Here is a 12,473-nt window from a genome sequence, read left to right as displayed (position 1 = left end):
AGAGATAAGACGGATATGCCGGCAACGGCTAGAAAAGAGGGGAAAAACCGGCAAAAAGCTCGGTAGTTAAAAGGACATTAGTAGCTTCTTTAAGCAGGATCTTCTTTATTAATTAAGATACTAGATAGGTATAAAGAGGGGCGTTAGATAAAGGAAAGAAGGATAATTAAAGTAATATAATAATTGCTCCCTTACTATAATTACTACCCTTATAAGAATTAAATATCACTACCTTACCTATCTAACCCCTTGCTTTTAATTTTACCTTTATATATTTTATATATACTTCTTATATCTTTCTTTACGAGAGTTATAAGCCTAGGAGGAATAGTATTCTTATACCTTCTAGCTACTATAAAAACCGACTTTTCTACCCTCTTCTATAATAATATTAAAAAACGACTCTACTGCCCTTATAGTCTATAAGACGATTCTTATAGAGCCTTAAGATTAAGATAAGTAGGTAAAGGAGCTATAGGCTGATATAGATAGTACTATCTATAATTTAGTCTTCTTTAATAAGTAGGACCCTCTTAAGCCCCCTCTTTATCCTAGGGTAATAGAATTTATAGAGGGAGCTTCCCTCTTCTCTAAGCTAACCTCTATATAGTATAGAGCTTTTTCTACTACCTTAGGTAACTATAAGAGTTACTATAAGGAATACCTTTATAAGATAAAGCTACTAACTACTATATATATAGCGATAATAGAATCTATTAGTACTATAAAGCTAATCTCTCTTTAAAAAGAAGAGACCCTTAGGTAGTAGCTTTTAAAGCTTAAGACCTTAATAGCTCCCTTAAGGGGCTATATAACTAACCGTATTAAGAAGACCTATATAGTATACTTAGGAGCCTTTTTTACTAGGAACCTACTAGCTTCTTTATAGCTAGCTAAGTAAGAAGAAATCTTTAAGGAAGCTAACTAATACTTCCTAATAAAAGCTCTTATCGGCTAGTAGCTATAGGATATATCTCTACTAATAAAGCTTATTAGCAATAGTTACTTAACTATCTTTTAAGAAGCTAGCTAAGAACTAAATAAAGAAGCTATTAAAGTATAATAATAAGTAATCTTATTCCTTTAAGGCTAGCACTTAACTTAGATAGCTCGACCTACTACCCTTATAGCTACTATAGCCCCTCCTACTATAGCCCCCGCTACTACTACTACTACCCCTTTAGCTCTTCCTCCCTTAAGAGCCTTAACGCTGTCTTTAACTATAGCTTTTACCCCGGCCCTAGCTATATATCTTACTCTAGGCCCGGCCCCGGCCCTATTAGTCTGTCTAGCTTAACTAGTCCCTTAATAGATCTTTTAGTCTATTAGTTAAAAAATTAAGGAACTAGTTAAAATTTAACCTCTTTATTAAAATTAGTAATAAGGTATAAAAAGGGGGGGTTTTTAAGTAGACCTTCTAAAAAGGGATAAGGACTCTTTAAAGAGATAACGAACGAGGAGGAATCGACCTACCTACTAAGCGTATAAAAGGCCCTATCGGCTAGAAGACTACTAGTAAGCCTTTAAGAAAAGTCGACCTTTTAGAATTATGCCTCTTAAGGGACTAAAAGACGTTATTAAAAAGTTACTTAAAGAGGACCCCTTATTATAGAAGAAGATAGATAAGATTTAGGTTACGAAGAAATAGTAACTAACGCCGCTGCCCTTATTCGAGCTATAAATTTAAGGAAAAGTTATTAGTATAGTAAATCTAGTATTTATCTTCCCTAGAAATTAGTAAGACCGCTTATTAAGACCTTTTAATTATCCCTTATAAAAATTAGCTATCTTTAACTCTAGTACTTCCCTTAATATCTATAATATACTCTTATAATTCCGGTCTTTTAAGAAAGTATAAAGGGAATACCTTATTACTAGGGAATTAACTATATAGATAAAGAGGTATAAAAGGGTAAATTTTACGATAAAATTATATAATAGGACTATATAAATTCTACGGTAAAAAAGAGTAGTATTTTACCCTTAATTTTTAATAAGCTTAATTTCCTTCCGCTTTTTTTTAAGAGGAAAGAATCTTCTAAGATATAACGTTTAAGCTTATAAGGCTAGTCTAAAAGAATTAGACGATTAAACTTATCGAGGAGAAATTCGGTTAATTTATTTTTAAATTCCGACCTATCTTTAGAAAGGAATCTCTTAAGAAGTTAGCTTTCCTTACTTAAAGAAGGGTAGGTTTAAAGGACCCTCTTTTAGTAGCTTAAAGAGACGGTCTTTTTTAGTATATATAACTTAGTTACCTAGGCCCCCTAGCTTTATATAAGTTAGGCTAATAATAAAGCGTATAAATTAAGGGCCTAAAGACTATCGAATATAAATACTATAGCTAAGGAAAGACTAAGAGATAAATTTCTAAACGAACCTTTTTATAGCTAGACTAGCTATATAAGGAAATTTAGGTTAACTAAACTAACGTCTCTAGGGATTAAGAAAGCTTTATTAAGGTAATGTTTTTTATAGATGCTTTTTTAGGGATGGTTTTCCCTTATTTCTTATAGACCTACCTAAGTAAGTATAACTAGTCTACCCTCTAAGACTTCGTTAATTAGATAAAATCCTACTTTAGCTATAAGGTAAAGAAGATATAGTTTAATAAAGAGCTATTTATAAAAGATATCTTAAACTAGCTTTAAAAAAAGGGTATTTTACCCCTTTTATTAATATTAAACACCTAAGCTTAGAATAAAAGGGTAAAAGATTAAAGGGTACTATAATAGAAAGGGCCTTTATAATAAGAATTACTATAAGGCTTCCCTATAACCTTTAAAGGGAAGTCGTTAAGACTGCTTATTACTTTTAGAACTAGACCCTAAGGGACTATAGGGACCTAGAGACCTTTTTTAAGACCTAAGAAATAGACTTAAAATCTCCCCTTAAGCTCTTTATAAAAAGGAGGGCCTCGCTAGCTTACCTTTATACCTATAGCTATAAGGTATATATTATAACTACCGATATATAGCTAAAAAGAAAGAAGAAAAGAAAGCTTAATCTTAGAGCCTTTATTAGTTACTTTATTAGTTATAATTCTATAAATATCTTTTAGATCTAGATTCCTTTTCTATAAAAGGTTATTTTAACTAAGGATATAATTTTCGATAAATCTAGCTTTTTTAACGGGAAGAAGGATTAATAGCCCCTCTTACTTTTATAACGTTAGCTAATTTAAAAGATTTAAATCCCCCTTTATTAATAGTCTTAAAAAGAGGTTTTAAATAAGGAAATAAAAAAAGAAACTAATATTAAAGTAGTTAAGGATAATACTAACTTTAAAGAAAAAGAGGAAGCTATTAAATTAAATAATCTAAATAAAGAAGGAGACTATAAGAAAGAAGTAGAGCTAGAATACGCTTATTATAAGAGCGCTACTAAGAGGTATAGGCTAATAAAGTACTTAGGTACGTAGTACTAATATATCGGTAGGGTATTAGTAGGGAATTATACCTACCCCGCTCGTATATTATAGACCTCTCGCTACTCCGACTAAAAAGGAAAAATCCCTCTTTTAGTAAGCTTTGGTTTTATAATAAGGAGAATATAATATATATAGTATAGTACCTCTAGCTATCTCTACTACCTAACTAATCGTATTATAATATATATTCCCTTATAATTTCTAAAGCTTCCCTTTTTAGTTACTTAGTAGAGATAGCTACTTAGAAAAGACTATATAACGCTCCTATAGCGCGACGTAGTAGTTAACTAGTCGAGGCCTTTTCGTTATATATATTAGGTATCTACTTAAGAGATAAAGAACTAAAAGATATATCCTTAGAATAGACCTTTATTATAGACGATATTTTAACTATATCGAAGATATCGCTACCTATAGGTATAAGACCGTTAACTTATAAAGAAAAGCTTATAGCCTTATAAGCGCGTATTAAGGAGCTAAAGGAAACGAAACGCTTATAAGACCGCGTTATATAATTAGAAGAGGAAATTACTAAATATACCGGCGCTATTACTATCCGTTTAAGAAAGCGTCGATAGTCCTACTCCCTTAAATCGGACGGTAGTCGCGGTAGTAAGGTTAAGATTAAAAACATCGCTTAATTATCTTAACCTACTAATATATAGAAACGTCTAGACTAGACTTATAATCTAAAGGACGCCTTTAAGGTAGCGCTTAAACGCTTTCGTTATAATAAAATAAAGATTCTTTATATAGTAGATTATATATATAGCGACTATAAAGCGAGATAGCGCCGATACCTTAAAGAATAAACGCCGATTAACCGAACTAAATATAGTATAGATTAAGTATACTTTAAGAAATAGATACTTATCTTAATTAAGGATAATATAAATAAGGAGATATTATTAGCGACGTAATTAAAAGAGGCTCGCTAATAAGAAGGCTAGTCCCCCTTAAAGTTTAGCTTATACTTTAACTCCTTAAAGAGGTATTTTAAACGCCTATTAAAAAAGGCGCGTACTCTTACGTTTTTCGCTAAGCTAGAGCTATAACTTTAAGACTAAATTAACCTTTATTTAATACTTATTTATACCTATTAATAGGAAGAGCTTATATAAGTCGCTTAATAATATTAAGATACTACTACTAATAAAAGGCAACGTATTAATATTACTTCTACCCTTAAAGGAACTAGGAATAAAAGTAGTACTATACCTTAAGGCGGTATATATAAGGGAAGGAATTAAAGAGGCCGATAAGCTAGGCCGAATTATTAAGGAAATACTACCGATTCGACTAATAACTAGTAAGCTAGCGATATACTTACTAAGGGCTAAACTAAGGGACGTTATTAAGAAAGAGGATCTTCTACTTAATAAGGAATTATATATTTCTAATATAATAAGCTAGGATACCTATCTATAGAATATACTAATTCTTTAAAGGTAGAAACCCTATTAAAGACTTTTAGACTTAATACCGTAAAATAAGGAAAAAGTAAGATATTAAGGTAAACGCCTCTCCCTTAGTAAACTTAATACTTATAGGATAGTTACTTAAAACTCTTATAACGATATTAGGGCGAAACCCTACTAAAGTCTCTATATACTTAGATACTTACGGTACTATTAACCTTATAGATATATACTTTACCTAATAGTAAGGATTACTATAAATAGCGCTATTATACCCTAAGTTATTAGGACTTAGTAATAGTAAGGTAAGGGAGTATAGAGTATAGTTAGTACCGCTCTAAATAATAAATATAAGAGGCACTAAAAAGATAATTACTTATTTTTATATTAGTATTAATAAGTTAACGCTAAACGATTAAGTACTAATCCTTTTATTAGTTACTACCTTAAAGGATAAACGTATTTATATTATCTTATAGAAACGATAGTAGTAGTTTAAGTATTAACTAAGTAGCGAAACCCTATAAAATCCTTATAGATTCCTTTAAGAATATAAGAACGAGGTAAGGGTATATATAATAGCGCTTAATCCTAAGCTAATCTCGCTACTAGATAAGGATAAGGATAAAGGGATTTTATAAGAAGAATAAGCTAAAATCCTACTAACTCTTTATAAGAGTCTTTAACTATTGTGGGTGATAGGCTTAGGCCGCGGCCTAAGCCGTATAGTTACGTGCGGAGGGCCGGATCCCGCAAGTATAGGGGCGGGCCAGCCGCGCATAGAAGAGCTCTACATAGCTTATTAACATCATCCTACGGACGGCACCTACGCACACGCCTCTGCCTACTCCGTGATAGTACAAGCTATCAACTAATAGATCTAATAGATATCTCCCCGGAAAGGGTGCCGCTTCCCTAAGGGAGCACCCCGCCACCCCCCGGGCGGACAGGAAGTATTGCAGCTATCCTAGAAGCGATTAGAAGCGCGACGGCTAGCGAGAAGAACGAGGTTCTCGCTACACTAAGGGAGCCGTCTACGAGACCAGCGTTGACCCCTACGACCTCAGCAACACCGGTTACGGCGGCGGCACCACCGATACGGAAGCCGCTTCCCTAGCCGACTTAGGACGGCAAGCCTAAGTCCTTCTACTTCTTCCTTAGCCGGCTATAGACGAAGTTTATAATAGACGAGAAATAGGGCCTAAACGGCTATCGTGACACAGCGTGGTATTCGCTCCTCTATACGCTGCCGGAGCCCTAGATACGGCGGATCTCCGGATTCTAGGACAAGGGCGGCCCTAGAGGCAGACGCGACCCGTAGGACTTCTTCCAACACCTTATACATGCGTTCGGCAACGTGCAGGAGCGGGAGAAGGCGCAGGATAGGCTACGGACCCTTAAGTAGAGGGACGGGCAGACCTTTAGCGAATTCCTCCCCGACTTCGAAGAGACGCTCTTACGAGCAGCGGGAACCACGGTATAGGAAGATAGCGCGAAGCTTATATAGTTACGGAACTCGATTACGCCGGCCCTACGGGAGCTACTTATCCCCGTAATTATGCCTACTAACTACGGCGAGTACGTAAGCCGGTTAATAAAGGTGGCATAAACGAGCAGACGCCGCGTTTCTAGAAGCTTTGTAAGCACGCACGCACAGCGGTAACGGGATCACCGCCCCTCGATAGATAATGACCGACCACACTACACGAGAGACACCCTAATATCGGCTACCCGCACGGACCGAGCTAAACGCGGCAGGAAGTCGTCTTCGAATATCCCCGACTATCCGCTCTCTAAGCAGCGGGCGAAGTGTAACGAGCGAGGAAATCGGAAAAGGAAGGCTAACGGCCGCTGCCGCACATGCGCGTCTATACACTTTATGTTAAAATGCCCCTTCCTTTTAGCTAAGCGGCCTATAGTAGTTCGAGTGGCGAAGATAGAACCGCCTTGCCTTAGACGACGAAGAGGACTCCGCCCCCAGGCCCGGAGGAAAAGAGTAGCCTGAGCAAAGACGGGCCCGGAGCCCACCATAGTACTAGTAAAGAAGGAGGAATTATCCGCCATATGAAGAGGAGCCACTTTAATATAGGTTATAGTTAATAACTCCTTGCCTATCGCCGCCCTTATAGACGAGGGCTGCTAATGCTACGTAGTTAACGGCGCTCGTGACGAGAGATATAAGGAAAAGATCGCCCGGCGAGTAAGGGCGCCTTAGGCGCGATAGAGGGTGCGGTAATCAGGGGCATTACGTGGCTAGCTATAGAGGTCGACGGTTGCCGTAAGCTTATCGTGGCCTATATAATCCCCTAACTAGAGTTTCCCCTAATCCTCGGGAAACCTTAGTTATTATATACGGAGTTATACTCGGTTCCGCACTAAAAGAAGCTATAGTTTAGGCCTACGCAACGGTAGGTCCGCCACGACGACGGTTCCATAGGCGTAGGACTAAGTATGCGAGCTTTATGCTCGGCATAAGAAGTCCTTGCCTCTGTCTTTATAGGAACCGTGCGACGGTTAGAGCGGGAGGAAGGCCGGGCAGCGGCTAACGCAGCGGTCTACGCAGTCAGCCTAGCGGACATCGATAAGGCCCTCCGGGCGAAGAAGCCGAAGTCGCCCTCTAAGCTACGGCAGTAGATACCGGAGCGCTTTCTCGACCTCCTACCGCTATTCGAGTCCTAGGAAGCGGACAAGCTTAACCCGTATAAGCCGGGGGTAGACTATAAGATCGTACTCCGCACCGATAAGAAGGGGCAGGAACTACCCGCACTATTCGGACCGCTATATAGCATATTATACCCGGAACTGCTAGTGCTAAAGAAGACGCTAAGGGACCTCCTAGATAAGGGTTTTATTTAAGCAAGCAGCTCCGAAGTAGGAGCGCCGGTCCTATTCGTGCGTAAACTAGGGGGCGGGATATAGTTCTATTGCGACTATAGGGCTCTAAACGCAATTACGAGGCCGGACCGCTACCCCTTGCCCCTAATCTCGGATACGCTCCGTAACCTTTTAAAGGCGAAGTGGTTCACGAAGCTAGATATAAAACAGGCGTTCTATAAGGTACGGATCTCGGAGGGTAACGAGTAGAAGACGGCGTTCCGCATACGCTATAGCTTATTCGAGTAGCTTATAACGCCCTTCGGCCTCTTAGGAGCGCCCGCTACCTTCTAGCGTTATATTAACAACGTGCTTCGGGACTTCCTCGACGAGTTCGCCTCCATATACGTAGATAATATCCTTATCTATACGAGCGGCCCTACGAGGACTATATGGAAGGTACGGAGGGTCCTAGAGCGCCTCTAACTTTATAGGCTCTACCTCGACCCGGATAAGTACGAATTGTTAAGAGGGTTAAGTACCTAGGCTTTATTATCTACGCCGGCGTATATATAGCGGATCCCGAAAGATCTAGGCGATTCGGGATAGGCTGCCCTAACTACGAGATAGGCGTACGGAGCTTCCTTCGCGAACTACTATAGGATGTTTATTGGGCTTCTCCCGCATTATAATGCCCTAAACAAGATTACCGGGAAGCGGACCGCCTTTCGCTAGCCCGTATAGGGGAGCGTTCCGCACGCTTAAGGACCTATTCTCTAAGCCCTAGTGCTACTTCTAGTAGGACTTCGACCGGTCTACGTTAGTTAAAGCGGACTATAGCGGCTAGGCACTCGGAGGAACGCTCTCCTAGGAGGTAGACGGGCGGAAGCAACCGGTAGCGTTCTACTCCCGTAAGCTAACCCTAGCGGAGCGGAATTATGCTATTCACGATATGGAGATACTAGCGATTATTAGCTGCCTCGAGCAATAGTAAGCGGAGCTCCGGAGCTATAAGAGCTTCGAGGTTCTTATAGACTATAGGAACCTCGAGTACTTTATAACCCGCTAGCACCTCTCGGAGCGGTAAGCCCGCTAGGCGGAGTATCTCTTACGCTTTAACTTCTCGATTAAGTACCGGCTAGGGCGGGACTCCGTAGTCCTAGATACGCTTTCCCGGAGGGATCAAGACCGGCCGACGGGAGCGGACATCGAGGCCCGGGATCTATAGCTTATCCCGAAAGAAGCGCTACGGACTTATATAGGAGCTTCCTTAGTAGAGGAAGGCGCGGCGCTAACGGATAAGCCTTCCCCCGCACCTTCGCCTCGGCCCGGCGAAAGCTAAAGGTATAAGTAGCCGACTATTACATCGACCTACGGGGGCACCTACGTTAGCGGGGGAGACTATAGGTGCCGGGCGCGCCGTATACTATAGAAGCTAGGGAGAAGGATAGACTGCCGGAGCTAGACAAACGGAACGAGCTCCGAGGGAAGCTAGTCTAGCTCGTCTATAACTCTAGTATCGTAGGCCACCCGGGTAGGCAGGGCATAGTAGTAGGCCTCGCGAGGGATTTCTACTGGCCCCTCCTATAGCACCACGTTCGCCGCTTCCTCCGTAACTACGATATCTACGGCCGTACTAAGATTTAGAGGGCGCAGCTTAAGGGGCTACTTAAGTAGCTTCCGGTGCCCCTGCTAGGCCCGCTCGCAGCTAGCCAGCCTCTATTATAAGCGATAGGGGATCGAATTAGACCAGCCGTTTTTAGCAGCACCTATGCCAGCTGCTTTAGATCACGCAGCTGCTTAGCACGGTATATTACCTATAGACCGACGGAGGGCCCGAGAGGGTTAACTAGGAGGCGTAGGCTTACCTACGGGCCGTCGTGGCCCGCAACTAAGTAGACTAGGACCGTTAGCTCCCCGCGGCCTAACTTACGTTAAATAGTAGACCATATACCTCTATTAGGATAGCCCCTTTCTTTGCAACGCATAGCTTCGAACTACCCTTACTAGTTCCCTTTGCCGCAGGCGTAGCAGCGGAGCAGCATAGCAATTCGTTACCGGAGGGCCGCGCCTCCGCGTTCGTACGAAAGCTATAGGAGACCACGGATTATTGCTAATCCGCGATAGCCGCCTCGGCGTAAGATTAGGAGCGGCACGCCAATAAGACTAAGGCCCTAGTAGACAGGTTTGCGGCAGGAGATAAGGTATAGCTAGACCTCCGCAACTATAGGTCGGCACGGCCAAAGAAGAAGCTTAACTAGCTACACGCGAAGTTTACGGTACGGAGGGTTATTAGCCCGTAGGTTATAGAGCTCGATAGTCTCCTAACGGGGGTCTATAATAAGATTAACGTAGACCTCCTTCGTAGAGCCTCCTCTAACCCGCTGCCCGGATAAGAAGTAGCGGACGCCTAACCGCCCGCAATCGAGGTAGAGGAAGAGGACGAGTTCGAGGTTAAAGAGATACGGGCCGCGCGCTAGAAAAAGGTCGGCAGGGGGAAACGCCGGGAGGTCCTCGTTAAGTGGCGCAGGTATCTCGACCCTACGTAGGAACCCGTACGTAAGTTTACGGGAACCGCAGCCCTCGATAAGTTCAAAGCCTTATTTAGAACGGTAGACGAGAACGACGGACTAGCGGACCACTAATAGTAGCCCGGGCTAGGACCACGAAGTAGGCATAGCGGAGGGGGCAGTCACGGCAATATAGGCAATATAAGCGCAATAGTACAGGCGGAGATAAAAACAGCGTTTATTGCGGGGCGGAGCCCCTAGACTACCTAGGCCTATTCCTTATCGTTATTATTATTATTATCTTCGTTATCGTCGTCCTCGTCGGCCTCCTCCTTCTTATTAGCGGCGGCGGCGGTCTCTAGGGCGCTAAGGCGGCCCTCTAAGCCCGTAAGCTAGTCGGCTACGGCGGCGGCTCCAGGGGCAGAGGGGCGGCGGCTAGCGGCGGCGGCAGGGGCAGCGGCGGTGGCGGAGGCGGGCACGGCTAAGGGGACCGCCGATAGGGCGACGGAGGCAGTGTCCCTGGCGCCGGGTGCGTTAGAGGCGGAAATAGGGGAGCGGAGGAGTAGGACTTACTTAGGCATAAGGCCCTATCGCTCGAGGGCGCGGAGGTTGCGGTAGGCGGCGGCGGCGGCGGTAAGGCGCTTCTTAGTAGCCCCCGCGCCTACCCGTGCGAGCCGGCCTTCTAAGCCGACGCCGCAGCGAGCAGGACGGGAGGCGCCGCCTTATAGGCGCGGCCGGCTCGCGCGCACTAGTAGCAGCTGCCGCCGCGGCGGCGCCCGGCCTAGTCGGAGCAGTCGAGCTCCTGCGACGCACAACGTATATAAGGGGCCGAGCGGGCGGCGCCGGCCTGCACTTGGCGCTTATGCTATAGGAGGTTAGCGGACAACGTCTGTTACGCTTGCCTGACTACGGACTTACGGGGGTGGCGGAGACGGAGGCGGGGGCCGAGGGGCCGGGCGTTACGGGTGGCGGCGGGGACGGCGTCGTTACCCTAAGGGGCGACGTAAGAGCGAACAGCGCAGCAGAGGCGGCGGCGGCGGCGGTGGGAGCGGTGGCAGCGGCGCGGGCAGGAGCGGCGGCAGCGGCGGAGTCGTCGTCGGCCGCGGCTAGCACGGCGTCGACGAACGACTCCGCACGCTCCGAGAAGGAGGAGGTGGGAGAGGGAGAGGCGGATATATCTATCGCGGAAGTTAGCACGACGGAATACGGCCTCCCGCTCTATAAGGCGCGGAACTTACTAGTTAGAGTTATTATTGTTATTAGGGCTATTATTGCTGCTGCCGCTGCTACTATAAGCATACGTTAATAGAGCGGCCCGCATAGCTAGGAACGGACCAACGCCCCGGGTAGAGCGGAACTTACCTATTAATGCTACTACTACGGTTAAAGAAGGGAGAGAAGGAAGGGAAGGGGGAAGGGGGGGATGCCGCCTTATATACCCCTTAGTAGAGGATACTGCCTAAGGCAGAGGGGACGGGCAACCTAAGGCTTACGTAGGTCCGGACTAGCCGCCGGCCACCTAGGGGCGCATATAATAGGTTACGCCCCTATTTAAACGGCTAGCCGGCCGACGAGTATAGAGCCGGGTCCCGGCTGCCCGGCTAACGGGCGCGGGGACAATAGGGCTAGTGGGGCCGGCCCTATTAACGGGAAAGGGCAGGGAAGAGCCCGCGGCACGGGCCTAATTATACGGGAGCCGTTAATAGGGCAGCGCTGCGCCGCGCTCGAGGGAGGGCATTGTATAAGAGTCTTTGACTATTATAGGTGATGGGCTTGGGCCGCGGCCTAAGCCGTATAGTCACGTGCGGAGGGCCGGATCCCGTAAGTATAGGGGCGGGCTAGCCGCGTATAGAAGAGCTCTATATAGCTTATTAATATTATCCTACGGACCGCACCTACGCACACGCCTCTGCCTACTCCGTAATACTCTTTACTAGTTTAAAGATACTTTCTTAGCTAATAAATCCGATTTATTACTAACTAGAAAGGGAAAAGATTACTTAATTAATTTAATCCTTAATATAGAACCTCTTTATAGACCGATTTACCCTCTATCGTAAAAGGAGCTCTAAGTATTACGCGACTAGATTTAAAACGTATTAAAAAGAAAAATAATCTAGGAGTTAAAGAGCCTAGCTAGGGCGCCTATCCTTTTCGTTCTAAAAAGGGATAGTACCTTATAGCTATATATAGACTACCGAGGACTTAACTAGGTTACGTAAAAGAATCGGTACCCTTTACCCTTTATCTTAGAGATTATTAACCGCTATTAAGGAGCTAAGTATTTTTCTAAGATTAATA

This window comes from Hirsutella rhossiliensis, assembly GCF_020360975.1.
Source record: "Hirsutella rhossiliensis strain HR02 chromosome Unknown scaffold00001, whole genome shotgun sequence".
NCBI classification, from domain to species: domain Eukaryota; kingdom Fungi; phylum Ascomycota; class Sordariomycetes; order Hypocreales; family Ophiocordycipitaceae; genus Hirsutella; species Hirsutella rhossiliensis.
The sequence above is the reverse complement of the archived record's forward strand: the minus strand, read 5'-3'. Positions refer to the sequence as shown.